Source organism: Lytechinus variegatus, chromosome 3 (assembly GCF_018143015.1).
Source record: "Lytechinus variegatus isolate NC3 chromosome 3, Lvar_3.0, whole genome shotgun sequence".
NCBI lineage: Eukaryota > Metazoa > Echinodermata > Echinoidea > Temnopleuroida > Toxopneustidae > Lytechinus > Lytechinus variegatus.
In genome coordinates this window covers 11,005,451-11,019,720 of record NC_054742.1, presented here as the reverse complement: position 1 = coordinate 11,019,720, position 14,270 = coordinate 11,005,451, and positions in this window count along the sequence as shown.

The following is a 14,270-nucleotide window of genomic DNA, read 5'->3' as shown; positions in this document are numbered from 1 at the left end:
TCTAGGTGTGGTACCCTTTATTCATTTGGCCATGTGAAGGCTATCACACATTTTGAGTTTAATCTTCGAAATTTGGTGTTCATTTGTTTTTTGTCCAAACTCTGTCTTACATGTAAATTTGTTTATAGGAAGATTAACATAATATTTATGTGGAGTGCAATCATTGATCTCTTGTGGAGTCGCACAGTCACATGTATTCATAATATGGTGCTTTTATGCCATACCTGTCAATACTCTTTTGTACTTGAACTTATTAGTAAAAAATGTTTATTAATGTCGTTGAAAGCAATTACACACAACAGATTTAACATCAAGTTTATTGTATTACAAGTATCAGGTTTGTATGCAGAACAGTGGTTTGCCAAGTACTCAATCCATGTAAAAAGCAATATGAGAGAACAGGTTTATTCTTGGAAATGTTAGCCTTCATTTGTTGTGTTTTTCAATCAAACTCTGTCTTGATGCATGTTTATTTTTAGATAACAAGATTGACAGAGTATAGATATCAACGAGTAGCTAAGTCATATATATTAATAACTTATGTGCTTTAATTATAAAGTCTATACTTGTGAATACTCTGTGCCATTTATGCTGTACTTAAACTTCTTATAGTAAAAACATTTTATTGACGTTCTTGAAATAAGTAACTGTTTTCATTTTTTTTCTTGTGTATACTTATTCCATTATTAAGCCTACCACTAACCCCAGAGATATGCTGTTCACCATTGGTCTACCATTCACTGTACTTTATTAGCCTACTATACATTGCGCATCGTTGTTCTACTGTCTACCATTCAGTGTAAACCATTGGTCTACCATTGAACTTGTGGTCTATAGTGTATGACCAATGGTGTTATTTGAATGGTTGACTAATAGTATAGTGTGTATGACAGTGTTGTATGGTAAATGGTAGGTCAATGGTGTACGGTGTATGGTAAGCCAATGGTGTATGGTAAGCCTATGGTGTACGGTGAATAGTAGTTCAATGGTGTATGGTAGGCCAATGGTGTACTGTAAATGGTAGGTCAATGGTATACGGTGTATGGTAGAATGGTGTAAAGTGAATGGTCAATCAATGGTGAATGGTGTGTGGTGTACGACGAATGGTAGTTGAATGGTGTATGGTGAGCGGTGAATGGTACACGAATGGTGTACTTTGAATGGTACGTGAATGGTGTACGACGAATGGTAGTTGAATGGTGTATGGTGAGCAGTGAATGGTACACGAATGGTGTACGGCGAATGGTGTACAGTGAATGGTGTACGATGAATGGTACGCGGATGGTGAATTGTACACGAATGGTGAATGGTACACGAATGGTGTATGTTGAATGGTAGGCGAATGGTGTATGGTGAATGGTGTAAGGTAATTGGTAGGCCAATGGTGTCCAGTGAATGGTGGCTGAATGGTAAATGGTAGGCCAGTGAATGGTGGCTGAATGGTGAATGGTGGTCAATGGTAAACCTGTCTATAGTGGCCATATGGTAGATCAATGGTGAATGGTGTTTGATCAATGGTATATGAATGGTAAATGGTGCTCATGAATATGGTAATAGTAATGTCCGAATTATTTAAATTAGTTTGAATGGTATACCATTGAGGCTTGAATGGTATACCATTGGTGTATGGTGGGTGCTGTGCGAATGGTATTCCAATGGTATATCAATGGTGTATGATAAATGGTAGTCAATGGTATACCATTCAAATTTTTTTATAAGGGGTGCTCTTAGACCCTTTAAAAATCAAAGCCAATAAAGGACTTAGGGCTGTGAGCAAGATTTGTCTTAACAGCTTTTGGGGCAAGTTTGGGCAGCGAAATAATCTTCCAAAGACAGTCTATACGGTGGAACCTGAAGAATTCTTCTCACTGATGTCGGACCCCAAATTGATCATTAAATATGTCGACTTTCCTACCTCCTATATGGCGCACGTGCAATATGTTGAAGAGGATGACTTTTTAGAAGTCCTCCCCCAACACAAATGTGGTAGTGGCTGCCTTCACCACGTGTTGGGCTCGTCTGAAGCTCTATTCGTACCTGGAAGAGCTTCAGAAGAATGTGCTGTATTTTGATACAGATTCTATCATATACCTCAAGAATGATGAAGTAGAAGATGTCCCCACTGGGAATTTCTTGGGTGATATGACGGATGAATTAGAAAAGGATTTTGGGGTGGGTAGTTACATTACGGAACTTCAGGCCTTGGGACCAAAAAACTACAGCTACCAGGTTTTCTCAACCAAACACGGAAAAGAAATGCCCGGAGCTTGCAAAGTACGTGGTATCACGCTAAATTATAGAAATGCGAAGCTGGTCAATTTCGACACACTCAACGAGCTCGTGCATGGTGAACGCACTCACACCACCGTAACAAACACGCATAGAATCGCGAGGATGCGTACCCACAATATTGTATCCCGCGTGGAAAATAAAATCCATCGTATGGTATATGATAAGAGGGTACGTCTCTCCGATTTTAACACTGTTCCATATGGGTATTAAGATATATATGTTGTATTTCTACCCTTGATACTCTTTACCTTCTAACATTCTATATTTGCATTGTATCTCACCTCCAAATTTTCCCATGTTATATTTAATTCACGCGCTACAAAGAATACTTTATAAATCCAATATTTCAATGCCAAATTTTGTGTCATATTATTGTAAGCACTCGGTGCTACCTGATAATTGGTGTAGTGTCTAAACGATAATAATAATATAAGGATTTCAGAATGGTGCAATATATACTAAGAAAATTCTTGCCAGTTAATTGATCATACTTCTGCGAGTGTGTGTTTGCATATTTAGGACAAGAGAGAGAGGGTTTTTCAATCGTATCCCTTATTCGCCTTCGATTAGACGTGAAATATTGTATTGAAAATAATCCACCACCCTCAATTTGAACGACGATGTATATGTATATTGTTATATGTAATCAAGATATATATTTTTATACCCTGTGCTTATACATTGTATATTTGACAATTCAAAATGTCTAAAAATAAAAACAATTGTTGAGTGTGTCGAAATTGACCAGCTTCGCATTTCTATAATTTAGCGTGATACCACGTACTTTGCAAGCTCCGGGCATTTCTTTTCCGTGTTTGGTTGAGAAAACCTGGTAGCTGTAGTTTTTTGGTCCCAAGGCCTGAAGTTCCGTAATGTAACTACCCACCCCAAAATCCTTTTCTAATTCATCCGTCATATCACCCAAGAAATTCCCAGTGGGGACATCTTCTACTTCATCATTCTTGAGGTATATGATAGAATCTGTATCAAAATACAGCACATTCTTCTGAAGCTCTTCCAGGTACGAATAGAGCTTCAGACGAGCCCAACACGTGGTGAAGGCAGCCACTACCACATTTGTGTTGGGGAGGACTTCTAAAAAGTCATCCTCTTCAACATATTGCACGTGCGCCATATAGGAGGTAGGAAAGTCGACATATTTAATGATCAATTTGGGGTCCGACATCAGTGAGAAGAATTCTTCAGGTTCCACCGTATAGACTGTCTTTGGAAGATTATTTCGCTGCCCAAACTTGCCCCAAAAGCTGTTAAGACAAATCTTGCTCACAGCCCTAAGTCCTTTATTGGCTTTGATTTTTAAAGGGTCTAAGAGCACACCTTCTCTTTCATGATATTGTCTAACATAATTTGCGCGCTTTTCTTGTATATCGGCGGATACCTCGTCGTCATTGGAATGACATTCGGAGGGCCATCCGCTTGATTCCTGTTTGACTTTCAAAAACAGATCTATGTAGTCCCTGAAGAGTCCTCCTTCCTGGGTTCGAGGATTGTACTGGTCAAAGTGAGGATAATGCCACACTTCAAACAGTTCTACAACCTTGTACCCCAATTCTATTGCCTTCTTTACTTCCTCCGTAACCCACGTAGATTCAAGGGCCCTTTCCTCATCGCTATGCAAACATTTTGAAGTTTGCTTTTCGTTTGCGCATGTGCGACACAACGGAAAGAGAAGCTTATTCTCCTCATTCCTGTATGGGAGAACAGGGTGAAATAGTTGTCGAGGAGGGTAGACTTTACATTTCACCAATCCAAAATAGCGCTGAATATCCTCGAAATCCTTTGTGATAATGTCGGGATGACCCAGGGGATATTTACCGTACTTGCAAACCCAAGGATACAGACTACAAACATCTACATATTTGATTCGCTCATTACCCTGAATTCTATGACTCAATTTCACCGCGTTTGTCCTCCCCCCGTAAAAAGCATGGCGAGGATTGAGAGGATCCCGAAACTGTAGTTTTTCCAAAAACGTCTGCAGCGTCTTGTTTTCGCGTCTTAATTTTGAAAAGTCACACTCCCACATCGTGATGACGCGATATCCCTGTTTCTTCAATGCATTTATTCTATACATTGTCTGGTCGTATACCTCCTGAACGGTGGTACTGGAACCAGGAACAAGTATATCACGCCTTTTGTAGCAACGTGGACACCCATGCCAAATATCCCCTAAAAATTCATAACAAGTCCGCGTTGCTGAATCGTAACCATCCACTCTGTAGTTTCCGATTCGGTGTTCACCACCGTTACGCGCATGCTCTATTTGAATTCCCTCGTTATGACTAACCCATTCGAGCCATTTCAAGGCAATGATTGAGTGTCGATCTTTATGTCTGTATCCTTGGACCGGGATGAGACCTATGGAATTTTCCTTCAAAAACTGCGTCCGAAATACAGTATTGCAAGCTGAGGCAATCGTTATGTTATGGAAGGGGTCGATGTTATCCGTGACGCTCATAAAGAGACGTCTGAAAGCCATGCAACCTTCCATCAGAATTTGGACATCAGAACGACAATACTCTAGTAATTCTCTTTGAAGGTTAAAATTGTCGTTTTGATGGTGCGAATACCAAACGTCAAACTCGTCCCGTTTTTCGGTTGACATCCCATCTGGATCGTAATATTCTTTAGCTGGCAAGGTCGGTCCGTCATGATCTTGGTTTTCGAGGGTATTGAAAAAGTGAGGAAAGAACCCTTTTTTCAATTCCTTCAGTTGAAAGGTTGAAGGAAAAGAAGACAATGGCATGGCAAGAAAACTAAGTGAGTCTATACATTTTACATCGTTTAGAGAGAGTGATAGAATTTTAGCACCATTCATGATGACTTGAGGTACCACCCCCGACTTTAGACAATACTCCTGAATGAATTGCGAATCGTAGGATCGAGCATTGTGAGCAATGGCAATAACCCCCCTGTGATTTTCCTCTATGCCAAATAACCATTCCCCAAACTTGTTCAAAGTGTCTGTCCCCCTAAAAACATGTTCACGTACCCCACAATCAGGGCATGCATCTTGTTTGTCAAAACACTGCCCGCACACTCTCATTGCTACACAAAGATTGGGTACATGTTTAAAGACTGAACCGTGATCATTTTCATCGACTTTGTCATCTTGACGACATTCAAAGTCGTAGAAAATAAACTTTTGGGTATCGTCTCCTTTCTTCCTCTCTTCTGATCTTTTGCTTCGTCCTTCTTTTTCTTGGGCAGAGGAGTCATAAAACATCGATGACCCTCCTTTGATACCGTATCACGACATCGTTCACAATACCCGAACCTACAATCATGGGTCTTGTCACTGCCTCGGGTCCTATCTAACATTACATTGCACTGTTTACATTTGAAAAATAGCTGACATATACTCCTATTACCACTTACCGGTTTAAGATGGTTGTCGAAACATTCTTGACTTTTGAACACACGCCCACATCGTTCACACATTGTTCTCTTAATCAATACACAATTTGTCTCACTCTTACAGGCACTGCATGTATCTTTGCACTTGTGCCTGGGCTTCATATCATATCCCTTTAGACAGGTATTACAGAAATAGGATTTGCGAAGAAACGCTGGCATCTTAGTGATGACATCGAAGTGGTTGTTGTGATAGAATAAAGAAAGAAAATGCCTATTGGGTGGTCCGGCATATATCCGGCCGTGGGTTCCACCATTGACAAAGACGGCAATCTGGTACCCTCGCTCTGTCAGGATATTTTGAAATTTTTCTATTTCCGGAATTCCACAAACACCCTCCGGTACGTTAGAGTCTATAAAGAGTTGTTTTGCCGCATCAAATTGGGTCGTGTATTTTTTAGGGTGAGTGATTTGATGAAAATTAGTAGGCTCCTCCTCTTTATGAGCATGTGCCATGGCTACTACCAGTGCTCTACCAAGGCAAAGCTCATCTTTGTTCGTAATTTGGATAAATCTACCCTTTTCGTGAATGAATTTGTCAAGGAGAATCATATTTTCCGATCCCTTACCTCCTCGCGGCATACGAATATGGACTAAACGTATTTTGAATCCTTCCGAGATGTTAAAATCTTCGTTGGATTGTAAAATTTGCTCCAACAAAGCTAAAATTCGATCGACTGATAGTTGATCATATCGAGTCAGAGGAATGCCTACATCCTGACGTAGATTGGAACCTGACAGAATGAAACCTACAAGATCACCGTTCAAAAAACCCTCCGTTAGACGTGAAATAATACTCGAAAATAATCTACCTATAACTTCGAGGGAGCCCATCTCCTCAACAAGCCGATGCAACGGCCTCACGACGATGTTAAAATCCGTCACGCGTCCTCCGAAGCGGGGTGCATCTCTTTCTTGCTCCTCGACAACATCGTAAAAATGTTCCATCTTTACCTGTGGATATGCATACACACAAAAAAAGGAAGAAAGCGGAATTAGAGTAAGCATATTAGATACTCTTATTTTCAGTCATTTGATATTCTCTAGCATTGCTTTGTTAGGTAACGTCCATTTAAAAAATTGAAATTACTTACTTCTTCGGAGGCAGTGTTATCCGATTCAGGGGCTCTGCTGTTTTCACTTTCGGGAGTATTCGAATCGAGGGCGCTGCTTTTCTGAGAGTCAAACAGATCCGGACTACTATGTGGCAGAATCTAAATTGTATAAATGAAAAAGAATAAAACGGGAGTAGATTACAAGGCTAAAGCTTACATATCTATTGCATACATTTTTCAAATATTTTTTCCCAAAATAGTTTTCAAGAACGGTAATACAATAGCAAGGATAGGGACGTACCATTTCAGAATCTGAGGGATCTCTTTCGGATTCCATGCGTTCCTCTTCATCCCTTGTAGTGATTTCAGACACCATCTGTAACGTAGAAATAAAGAAAAAAAATAACAGACAGGTAAGACTGGTTACATCAACACTTACTTTTATTGTTCAAGCTTTTATCTTTTTCTGTTTCTATATACACTGACTCAAATATTAAATGATAAACTTACCATTTCAGAAGGGGTTTCAGGAATAACAGGATATTCCTCCTCGTCATCGGGAGTTTCAGGGATGACGGGATACTCCTCCGAGGTCAAAGAAGGCGAGGACCGAACGGATGAAATTCCGCGTCTTGCATCTAGCAATTCCGCCCTTTCATTGGCCCTCCTTGCCTGGTGTCGTTTGCGTCGCTCCTCCAAGCTGGCAAGTACTTGCCTAGCTTGAACATATTGATGTTCATCCTGAGATGTCCACTGACTAGCCATGGTCTTCTGAAACAGACATATATATTTTGTTTTAGGATTTAGAAATGCAGATGAGACATTTATGAATAATATATCGATACAAAGTAACATCCATTTACAGAATTCCATCTTCTCGGGTTAAATCATGTTGTGCACAGAATATTTAAAACAGTATCGTATAATAAATCGACTCTAAATAGTTTGTTTCAAATAGTAATCGGTAATTCAAGATAGAAAAGTAAAATTCCTACTTACTGCAAGTGTCAAAAAAGTAGATACGGTTTGATACGATGGATGGAGCTCGCTTGTCTCTGCAGTTATCCTGAAGAATGTGACTATCTCGAATAATGCCTCGACAATATATAGCCCCTGTTACTAGGCAGTTGACCCCCTTGGCAACTAACAAACAACTTCTCGACTAAACCATCGTCAATACACAGCCCTTGTTACTAGGCACTAGACACCCTTGACAACTATCAACCAACTTACATTACAATGATTGAAATACCTGTCATACATGTAAGAGAAGATTGGTTACGGTCATTTCCCTTCGCCCATGTCTGGATGGAGGGAAATAATCTCTTCGGTCAATACAGAGTCAACTTCGAATACAAAAACATTGATGGGTGGAAATAATCTCTACGGTCAATACAGAGTCAACTCCAAATACAAAAGCATGCTGGGATGAAAGGACAGCATCAGAAAATACATCTCATCAGTTGTGTTTACCTTGTTGCTAGGTTTTTGTTTATCTTGTTGCTAGGTAACATACCTTGGACATGTCACCAACCCTGTCTCATGCATATTCATTACACCTTCTATTGTGCACTTACTTTCATTTTCGACTGCTCATGCATATTCATGAGATCCTCTATTGTGCACTTACTTTCATTTTCGACTGCTCATGCATATTCATTACACCCTCTATTGTGCACTTACTTTCATTTTCGACTGCTCATGCATATTCATTACACCCTCTATTGTGCACTTACTTTCATTTTCGACTGTTCATGCATATTCATTAGACCCTCTATTGTGCACCTACTTGGACGAGGAGGTCTCCCATTGTTCCCTTTGTTTATCCATTGTTCTACTCATGAATATTCATCGTGTGACGTCATCTTGCCATTCATACACTCCATCGTTATGCAAATTAACTATTACGTCATCTTCCATTGTTATGCTAATTTGCCCTTTGTGCACTTACTTGGACTTCCTAAATCTCTAACAATTAAGATGGTCATAATTGTGAAATCCGTAAAAAATGAAATATTGTATAATTCAAACAATAAAAAAAAAAGAAACAGTGAGTGAGTGACATCATCGACTCTCATTTGCATGTCACTGAGTTGAGCATAGAACTGTTTTGTGAAAAATACGCGACATTTTAAAATGTCTTTACCTTATTTTACTTGTGAGTCTTTCTTTCTTTCTTCCTCCTTCATTCCTTTTTTCCCCTCTTTCCTTTATTTTTTGCAACATCTCCCTCTCTATTCTCACCCTTTCCACGCCGTGCTTATTCATGCCATTCTTGCTCCCCTTTCTTGCTCCTCACCTGCTTTTTTTAATATATAAATTAAATCTGTCTTATATACATGCATCTGCTCATTCTATTTCTTTTTTGTATTGTTATTCATTTTAAACATAATGTATATTATGTTTTCTTATTTAAATGGTCACTGCATGTTATGTATTTATTTATTTCTATGTTATGTATTTTTTAAAGTGCAAACTCACATTGTTAGTCTTCGGACTTTTTGATGAGTACTGTTTAATAAAACCGAATTGAATTTGAATTTGAACCGATGAAGCTTTCAGCATTATTCTTGTTTGATTTTTCTCTATTTATTCAAATCAACTTTTTTTTCTGGGATGGATTAACCTTTAACTTAATATTTTAAGCGCAATGTATAATTGAGTGTGACCCCTTTTCTTTATTTATTTATTCATATTTTTTCGTGGGGGAGGGGGTCAATGCTCCCCCATCTTAGAATAACTTATAGGGGTTTTTAATTGTACTTATTAAAGATAATCAAGTAGACTCAAAGACAACTGAATTTGAAAGAGTTGGGCTGCGAATGTGTTCCGAAAATGTTAATCTAAAATTAGGTAGAAATTACAAAATGCGCATAATCATGTTAACAGTGTAAAACCCACACAAAGCAACACACTGAACATTCTTTTGAAATCGCCGATTTTGAAACAACCAAGTTTTGTAAATTCAATTAGTTTTGGAATCATGTTATCACCATGCATGTTCATGAATTGATGGTGTACATGTGACTTGTCTCATTTTCCATTTTTCCAAATTTTATTTCATCAAATCTTATAATTACTTATTTATTTCTATATACGCCGTATTTTAATGAAATAAGTTACAGTACTAGTATCATGTTAAAACCAGGACCCGCGGAACCGGGGGCTGGGGGGGGGGCACTTTTTCCCAAACCGTGTACAAAAACGTATAAATGACCATATGATTGTGATTTTTAGCATGGTCAGCAACCCCCCTACTTTTGACTCAGCCTCCGCCACCCCCCCCCCCCACTTTGGAAACCGTTCTGTGGCCCCCTGAAACCCTGTTTCAGAAAAAAAATGTTCTGAGAGGGTTCTATGCCTGTCCCAGCATTATTTGGTTCCCTAAGATGTTACCTTAAACAGCCAACTTGGAACGTCCAATATCCAAAATTTGAATATTCAGTAACGTACATTGAAAAAATGGAAATTTCATTATTTTGCTTGTTTTAATTTGTTTGCATTATGTACGTCTTATTTCTTTCATCTTTTATTTTTTTTATTTTTTATTTTATTTTATTTTATTTTATTTATTTATTTATTTATTTATTTTTTTTTTATTTTTTTTTTTTTTTTTTGGGGGGGGGCTGGTTTTCATGTATACTTATATGGAGGAGAGGATGTTGACTGCCCCCACCGCCTCTGGTTTTGCACCAATATCAGAAACATTATCCAAAAGGAGAAATTTACGCTGCGTAATCAGCTTATGAAGTGGCGCTTATTGCTTGGCATTTTATTAATATAGTCCTATGATATAGACTTGTCCTGGAGGCTTGTATATGGGGGGCACGTGCCCCCCCCCCCCCCCCAAATCGGCTGGCCAAAAAAAAAACGGGGAAAAGGAGAAAAGGAAGAGAAACGTAGTGGGGAAAGAAGAAATTATTGTTCATTATAATGTTATATTATATCATGTTATATTACATATTAAGAAGCATTTTTCATAACTTTATGAAACATTATTTGCTTCATTGTGTCTTCATTGTTCCTGGTGCTCGTTTAGACTGTTTAACGAGATATAATCCCGTTGTTCTGAGACCTCCCGTTTTCAAATCAATATACAACAAATATATTTCCTCCCAATTCGAGTTATTGTTTTATGTACTGACATATTCTTCTTTTTCATGACTACTTATTTAAGGTCTTGATATAAAAATCTCCTGTCCGTTTGCATTAGTCGATTGGGGAGATTTATGCTCTCAATGAACTCCTAAAATCAGTCCTTAAAATGTAAATTTTTCTAATCTAAATATCAAAATTTTTCAGCTCACGCTTCGCGCTCGCATCATTTGGTTAGTGAAATACGCAGGGTCTTAGTGAATTCCTACATACAAGCCTTAGAATGCCCCTATATTGTTTGATTTGCCAATACATATATAGTCTTCGTGTATTCCATAATGTTCCATTAAACGAATGTATTCAGAATGCCCAGATTCGAGGTCTAAATCTAAAGCTTGCGCGATAGCCTGCATGCTCTTTATTTAAAATGTCCTTAAATTTTCCAGTTTCACATCAGAATATCAATAATATTGTCTGCTCACGCTTCACGATCGCATTATTAATGATACCCAATTAACTATATCCTATTCATGATTTACAAAATATGAATAGAGACAGTGTCCCGCTTTTATATCTAAAATCTCAATTTTCTTCCTCTCGCACTTCGCGCTCGCATCAATTGTTTAGTTACATACCTATCCCATTTATTAATACAAAAAGTGCTTAGAATGACTATATTTAGGTAAAAAAATTGCTCGTGCTTCACGCTCGCATTATTGAAATATAAACCGTCTTCGTGGGTGACTGTAAGCAGTCCTTAACAGGTCCCTTTTTGATAATGCTATTAATACAAATTTCTGTTCGCGCTTTTAGTTCGCAGTAACCATCTAGTTACATACGAATCTTGTCCAGGATCACACATAACATTGCCCAGAATGTTAAATTTTCAAGACAAAATACATGAAAGTAAAAAAAAATCGCTCGCGCTTCGCGCTCGCACTTTTTATAAGGCTTATGAGATGATTTCATGTTTATGTTATTTTATAAGAATAGAACTAAGAAGTGACTGATCGGGGAAAATATAGGTGAAGATAATTTCGGGCACCGTCCCCTATCGGCGAAAGTCGGATCCGCCCTTGTGACACATACACACATCGGAAAAAATGGTGCCCCCCCTGAAAAAGCAAGGACCCCCAGTGTCTCCCCAGGAAAAAATCCTAGCTACGCCACTGAAAATAAGGTTCTTTGTTCCGAAAGTTCGTTAATACGAAAACGAAATAAGTTCGTTGTTTCGAAGGTTGGTTAATCCGAAAACAAAATAGGGCTCGTAGTTCCGAAGGTTCGTTGATCCGAAATATGAAAACCGAGAAAGCAGAGGCAGAGGCGGAGGGGGGGGGGGGGGGGGTGACACCGTTGCTGTTCAATTGTGTTAAGGATGGGAAGGCAAGGGGGGGCGAACGAATTTTCATTGGGGGGGGGCAAAGCCAAAAATGAAATTCATACGTCAAAATGGGCACTTTGGTGATGTTTTCACCTTAATTGAGATTATCATCTGCGTGAAGTCATTGTGTGTTATATAGTAATTAAGAAGAGAAAGCTTTTTGAAGTGACTTCTGATTACGGAAAGATGTATATTTATGCTTTATTTTTCGCGAGAGAGTATAATGAGCGAGCGGCTTGGAAAAAAAAATCAAAGCTTAAGTTGTAAAGTCTTTTTGGGGGTCAATTATTCTTAAAATTGCGAGGTGTTGCGAGCGTGAATCACGAGCCAAAACTTTAGGGCATTTCAATAAGAAATGAAGAAAAAAAATCCTAGCAGGTTCAAGTTCTGCTGTCATTAAAAACGAGCGCAAAACGCGAGCTTAAATATACGACCAGAAAAGGGATACACCAATGCCACCAATCAAATAAATGAGAGTGCGAAGCGTGAGCTGGAAATTTGTAATATTCCAGCCTGAAAACTAATCTAAATTGTATACTTTAAAAAGAGTATTTCATTTCGAAAAACGGCACATTTTTTTCAAAGGGTATTTCAAATTTTGGAAAATATAATTTCCCTGTTTTTTTCTTTTTGAGGTAAAAATGCCCCCTGACCCCCCGCGGATCCAACTTTTGCCAATAGGGGGGGGGGGGGGGTGCGAAATGTTTTCACCATATTTTCCCCGATCAGCAGCTCAAAGTTGATTTTTGTTTTGTTTCTTTGAAAGGGTAGTCCTTTTTTTAGTCCTTTTTTTTTAATTAGCTTTATTCTTATAAAATAAAGTAAATATGTAATAACATCATATTAAGTCCTTTTTAAACAACGCGAGCGCGAAGCACAAACTACATATATTTCTTATTTTAATATGATGGGCAATATGTTTGTGATCTTCAAAACGAGATGCCTATGTAACTAGATAATAACTGCGAGCAAGAAGCGCGAACAGAACTTTTAAACTTCTCCTTCGGCGAGACCGTGGACTTTCTTAAAGTTTTAGGAGTATTTTTCACCTTAGATGAACATAAGAAAGAAGATCTAAATTACAAAGAAAAATTATAAAGCAAAATTAAAACACTCTTGAACTTTTGGAAGCTAAAAGGGATATAACGCTCATGGGGAAAATTCAACTATTGAAGGTGCATATCTATTCTAAAGTCCTCTTCCGAGCGTCTCTTACTCCTGTTCCTAAGTGGGTTTATGAATCATTGGATGAATTAACTTTTGATTTGTTATGGAAAGGTAAGAAAGACAAAATTAATAGGAATACAATGTTTTTAGACTATAAGCAAGGAGGATTAAAGATGTTAAACTTCCCTGTACAGGTAAAGGCACAGCGAATAATGTGGATTAAAAGACTTTTAAATAAAGATGGAGATATGAAATGGAAACGGTACTTTAATTTTGCCACTAAACATTTGGGTGGAGATTTGTTATTTTCATGTGACTATACCAGGTTTATTGAAAGTAACAGCTTCCAAATTTTACATGTACTTATTAGAAGAGTGGGTAAATATAAGACGTATTAGAAGTACAGAGTTTGGGAAAGTGGTGATTTTTGATAATAAGCTTATTCGATATAAAGGGAGTTGTCTATTTGATAAGATTCTATACGATATAGGGGTTTATAGACTGCATCATATTTTGGATGATAACGGTAAACTAAAATGTGATACACAGTTTCTTAATTTGAACTTAGATGCAAATGATTTTGAAAAGATTAAGCATATTTATGCATGTTTACCTATTAGTTATCTACAAGCAGTTTGCTTTTTTATGGTCCTATAGCCATATTTTGTTTGCATAATTATGTATGATTTATATATACACATTTTTATGGTAGAATAAACTTGAATTGAACTTGAATTGAATAGTTGGAAGAACAATATTGAAATAAATGCAAAGCATAACTCTGGAATCGATTTCAATTAGGGTAAGAAAACGACTAATTTAATGTTTATAAAAAAATAGAAATA